Here is a 6247-nt window from a genome sequence, read left to right as displayed (position 1 = left end):
CTTCTAACTGGATATAGAGTTGAGACAAGTCATGTCAAGCCATATTGAGCCTTTCTGTTGTTACCTGGTCAAAAAAGAACATTAGGCCAGATTAATTCTAGGATCTCTTAAAACCCATATAGCAGTCAGTATTGGCTCTTCAGTCTGGGCTGATTCCCAAAGAGAGTAGCAAGAATAGTGAGGACTCAGAGCCGTAGGTTCTAGGGATGTTCAGCCAAGAAAAGGGAAGATGGCAAGCCAGTGCTTTGGCTCATGAACAGCTCATGGTTGACAATGACTTAATTTCCACTGGCTCACTTTAGGCAAAAGTTGTTCCCAATATTTCAAGCGTACCTAGGGAGTGCTGATGTGTGCTCAGGACACATAGCTTTCTGGTCACCCACCGTTCTTCTCCCTTGGCTTACATGAGTTCCCCTACTAGGATCTTAGAGACAGCCGCCTTTTACTGAGTGGCCCCTGCCTCTTCTTCAGGGATGCTAGAGGCCTCTGGAAGCCAAACAACTGATGTTCTACAGTGCAGTTCAGGACCTCCCTTCCCTTGTGGTTCACTCTGAACATGAGTCCCTGAGCTCATTTCACAGGGACTATTATGTGCTGCTTCAAAAATGCTTTCTAGCCTTTCTATCCTCTCTCTTTCTCTCTCGCTCTCTCTCTCTTTCTCTTTCCCCCTGTCTATCCTGCACCTACATCAGAAGTCCACTATAGGCAGAGTTGTGGGCAAATGCAGTTGTAAGCATGTACCAGGCTGTGCCCACTCATTCCTTTCATGCTTGGTTACCAGGCCAGGGCATTATGCTTCGTTCCTTTGTCCTTCCCAGGAGGCTCCACAGTCTCTGGTATACATAGGCGTCTAGAAGGCCCACACTAGAGCTCACCAGGCTTGCTCTGACAAGCCTGAGCCAGGCCTGTGCCCAAGCTGAGACTCCCTGCATACTTAATGTGTGACACTGTACCACAGAGAGAGCAGAAATACTCTGTTTATGTTGCCCAGATAAGCCAAGACAGATAGGAAACTGCAAACAAACAGGCATTGCTTACCTTATATCTTAAACCCAAAAGCTAATAGACCTATCTATACCAGAATGAAATTCTTTCAGTGCGCCACTAAACCATTCATTGAGACGCCCTGGTGTCAGGCACCCAGTCCTGGGGATCAGTACATCTATCATCCTTCACTGTACAATCGTGGATGGGAAAACGCCTCCTGAATAACAGAGCCAGGCTTAGCTACCAGCTTCATTCCCAGAAGGAATGACCACTCTCCAGTTCTCAAGGGTGAGACCCTCCCGGCTTGCAGTAGGAGAATCTCCTGCAACTTGCAAGCCTGGTTCCATGTGACAGTATCCAAAGAACTTGCACTGTGTCTCACAGAGGTTGGGATCAAGTTTGTCAGAGATGGTTATCCAGGGAGCCCAGTAGCTACCCTAACATGTCCTAGGGCTGCATGAAGCAAAAGGGCATTCATTCTGTCAGCTCCAGGAAGTGAAAAGTGCACGTGGAGTTGAAGACAAAACATATACCTTCAGTTGCAGCTTCCTCACATGCAAGCTCTCCAAGCCTCTGTGTCCTCAGCTATAGAATGACCCTCGTGACAAGGATGTCACAAGTTGTCACAGGATGATATAATTCCCCTCACACTGAGACGTCACTGTGAAATGTAACTGGTGTTCCCTGGCTGAGCTCCTCCAGTGTCTTACCTTTCTGCCTTGAGTGCCTGGCACACCATCTGCTATATATAATGCCAATGGTTAATAAGTGACCATTGAGTAAACTTAATGTTTGTTCAGAGAACAGAAGCCATCAATAGCTAGCCATCCTAAAGAAGGTAAATCTGTCTCTAACTTGGAGAAGCTCTCTCTTAGCCAGTTCAGTGCACGGGGCTGACTTGGAGGCAAAGGGGGTTGCTCCATGGAGGCATTCAATTAGGAGCTTTGGCTGCTGCCATACGTATCCTAATGAACTCTTCTCCTAGGCTATTAGAAGCAGAATAGCCAAGCCATGCAAAGTGGTTCATGCTTCACTGAAAACCTTCCTTCCTGGCTAACCCAGGAGCCTACCCTGCACAGCGCCATCTCAACACCCACAGTCGAAACTCAGTGCTCTCCAGTCACCAATCACTACAGGCCGTGAACTTTTGGAGCCTCCAATGACATGAATGTGAAAGATGCTCACCCTGAAATTTCACTGGAAACCAAGTTATCTGCCTAGACCTCAGAATCTAGCATGTGACATGGTGGGGGGGGGGTCTTCCCCTAACAAACTGTACCCGAGCAGTACTGTATACACTCAGTATTTCAAGTATTGACTAAGTTGTCTTCTATGACAGGGATTGCGCTGGAGAGAGAAGAGATGAGACTGGGAAGTGGGTGACAGCAAGATTAAGTATAGCAGTTGGCAAAACAGATTTGCCTTGCCTTAGGGACATGCATATCTGTGAGAGTGCTAGGGCTTGAATTGCCCATGCGAGCTCTTGTTGAGACGAAGCGGTGACTAGGTCGTGTGGGCTGCACCTTCACGATGGCTGAGGCTGTCTTCCTAGAGTGGGTTAATTGTTAATTGTTGGCTTTGCTACAGAAGCAAGCTCAGCTTACTAGGTGCCCTCCCTCTTGATCTCTTGCTCTAAGTAGCTCTTTATTGCATAGTGGACATATTTAAAATATTTTAATTTTTATATATTTTATTGATAATTATATATATGTTTCCATATATTTTGATCATAGTCCCCACCCATAATTCCCTTGTCCCCTCCTGTAATCCTTTTCAGTGAATCCCTTCCTATCTCCAACCATTCCCTCTACTATTTCAATATTTTACTCTTTTCTGTGGTGGGGGCTCTTATCATCCATGGCATATAGATGAGTCCATTAATGTGCAGGTAAAGACAGCAAATAGCTGCTGTGAGGTCATGAATGCAACAGACACCATTTGTGTGGAATACGGTGCTCAGAGCACTCCTTCCTATCTGTTGCAGTCAGGTACACATTTCTGGTAGAAATCACCCAACCAAGAGCAACTCCACCTCCCAAGCTCTCTACTTAATCAAAAAGACATGAGGCTATGGGGACATTGTACCCAGACCACCACAGACACTTAGGTTGATTCCATTACCTAGCTATTGTGAATAGAGTCACAATAATTATGGATAAGTAAGAATCTACTTTATGTGTTGAGCTCTGAGGGTATATGCCTAGCAGTAGCATAGCTGGGTATATGGTTGATCTGTTTTTAACTTTTTTTCCATAGTGTCTGTACCATTCTACACTTTTACCAACAGTGGATAAGTGATCCTCTTTCCCCATACACTCACCAGAATTCATTGTTCTTTGATTTTTATTTTTATTTATTTATTTTTTGATGGTAGAAATTCTGACCAGACTGAGATGGAATCTCAGAGTGGCATTGATTCACATTTCCCTGAGGCTAAAGAAGTTGAACATTCTTCAAGTATGTATTGGCCATCTTTATTTATTCTTTTTGAAAACTCTCTGTTGAGTTTCATGGCCCATGTTTTTATTGGATTGTTTGGTTTTTATTGTTTAGTTTTTTTCAAGTTCTTTATATACTTGACATATTAATCATTTGTGAGGTATATAGCTTGCAAACATTTTCTCCCATTCTTTAGGTTCTCTTGATTTGGTTGACAATTTCCTTAACTGTTCAATAGCTTTTTAGTGTCATTAGGACCCATCTGTTGATTTTTTTTGCCTTATCTCCTGGATAACTGGGGTCCTATTCAGAAAGTCCTTCCCTACTCCTATATCTTGAAGCATTTCCCCTACATTTTTCTCTAGCCATTTTTTGTGCATGGAGACAGATAAGGGTCTAAATGCATTCTTTCATATGCCAATGTCCAGTTTTCCCAGCACAACTTGGAAATGTTGCCTTTTCTCCAGTGTGTATTTTGGTGTCTTTGTCAAAACAAACAAACAAACAAAAACCAGGACACTATAATTACGTGAACTTATACCTACATATTCTATTCTAGTCCATTGATCTTTGTGCCAGAACCATGCAGCTTTTACTACTATGGCTCTGTAATATGACTTAAAGTCAGGCATGGTGCTATCTCCAGCAGTTTTCTTTCTGCTGAGGATAGTTTGGGGCATCTGGGGTCTTTTGTGCTTTTATATGAATTTTAAGATTTTTTTCTATTTCTGTACAGAGTTATACTGGAGTTTTGATTGGGATTGCTCTGAATGTGTATAGTGCTTTTGGTGGGATGGCCTTTCTGAAATACAAATTATTCAAGTCCATGAGCATAGTGTATCTTTCAATATGCTGGTGTTCCCCCTCAATTTCTTTCTTTTTTTTTAAAGTTTTTATTATAGATGTTGTATACTTCCTGGGTTAGGGATATTCTGAGATATTTAATAATTTTTAGCTCTTGTGAATAGGACCATTTTCCTGATTTCTTTCTCAGTACATTTGTAATTGTTATATAAAGAGTCTACTGATTTTTGTGTGTTAATTTTGTACCCAGCCACTTTGCTGAAAGGGTTTATCAGTTCCAGGTGCTCCCTGGTGGAAACCTCAGTGGGGGATCTTCTGATACATAGAATCATATCACCAGCAAATAGTATAGTTTGACGTTTTCTTTTCTCATTTGCATCCCTTCTATTTTTTCTCCCATCTTATTGCACTAAGAATTTGAGCACTACATTTATTAACAATGGGACCATTGGACACTCTGATCTTATTCTAAATCTTAATGGGAATGTTCCAAGGTTTTATCCATTAAGTATGATACTGACTATAGATTTGTTGTATTTAGCATTTATTGTGTTGAAATATGTTGCCTCCTTCCTTAATGCATCTAATGTTTTTATTTATTTATTTATTTATTTATTTATTTATTTATTTTAAGGAGAGAAAGTGATTAAAATGGGAGAGAGAGAGAGAAGAGAATGGTTGTTTCAGGATCTCTTGCCACTGCAAATAAATTCCAGATGCATGTGACACATTGTGCATCTAGCTTTACATGGCTACTTGGGAATCAAACCCAGGTGGTCAGGCTTTGAAAGCAAGCACCTTCTGCACGAAACCATCTCTCAAGCCATTTTCAAGATTTTTTTTTTAAGTGGGCTTTCACTCTAGCTCAGCATGACCTGGAATTCACTCTGTAGTCTCAGCCTTGAACTCACAGAGATCTTCCCAAGTGCTGGGATTAAAGGCATGCACCACCACACCTGGTGCTCTCCAAGATTTTTATCATGAAGAGATGTTGCATTTTATCAAGGGCTTTTTCTGTATCAATTAAGGCCATCACTTTATTATAAAAGCATTTCACACTATGAATTTTCCCCTTAGGACTGCCTTCATTGTGTCCCATAAGTTTTGGTAAGTTGTGTTTTCATTATCATCCAATTCTAAAATTTTTACAATTTCTTTTTCTTTTAAATTTCTTCCACAACCTATTCATTGTTTAAAAATGTGTTGTTCAGTCTCCAGGAGCTGGTGGAGTTCCTGAAGTGCCTGTTGTTAATTTCTAGCTTTAAAGCAACGTGATCTTATATGATGCAGGAAGCTACTTCAATTTTCCTGAATTTATAGAGACATGCTTTATGGCCTAATATATGGTCTATTTTGGAGGTGGTTCCACGGGTAGCTAAGAAGAATGTGCATTCTGTAGAGTTAGGGTGGGAAGTTCTTTAGTGGTCCATTAGATCTAGTTGATCTATGGTGGTGTTGAGCTCTATTATTTACCTGTTGATATTCTGCTTGGATAATTTGTCTATTAATGATAGTGGAGTATTGAAGTCCCCAGCTATGATGGTGTTGGTGTTTGTTTCTGTTTTGTTGTTTAGTAGGTGTTGTTTAGTAAACTGTAATGCACCTATGTTTGGTGCATATAGATTTATAATTGTGATGTCCTCATGTTGGATCATTCCCTTGATGGGTAAAAACTGGCCTTCATTGTTCTTTCAATTACTTTTGGTTTGAAGTCTATCTTATCAGACATTAATATAGCAACACCTGCTTGTTTCTTATTTTCATATACCTGGAATACTATTTTCCATCCTTTCACCCTGAGGAGGTGTCTGTCTTTAGTGGTTGGGTTTCTTGAAGATAGCAGATTTTCTGATTTACCCTGTTAACTTGTATCTTTTGATGGGTGAGTTAAGACAGTTAATATTTAAGGTTATAACTGTAAGGTTTGATTCAATTGCTGCCATGATGGGTGCTTTATGGGGTTTGGTGCTTTCTTGTGCTTTTACTTTTTTGAACCTGCTCTAGCTTTGGTTAATGT

Source organism: Jaculus jaculus, chromosome 12, assembly GCF_020740685.1.
Source record: "Jaculus jaculus isolate mJacJac1 chromosome 12, mJacJac1.mat.Y.cur, whole genome shotgun sequence".
NCBI lineage: Eukaryota > Metazoa > Chordata > Mammalia > Rodentia > Dipodidae > Jaculus > Jaculus jaculus.
The sequence above is the reverse complement of the archived record's forward strand: the minus strand, read 5'-3'. Positions refer to the sequence as shown.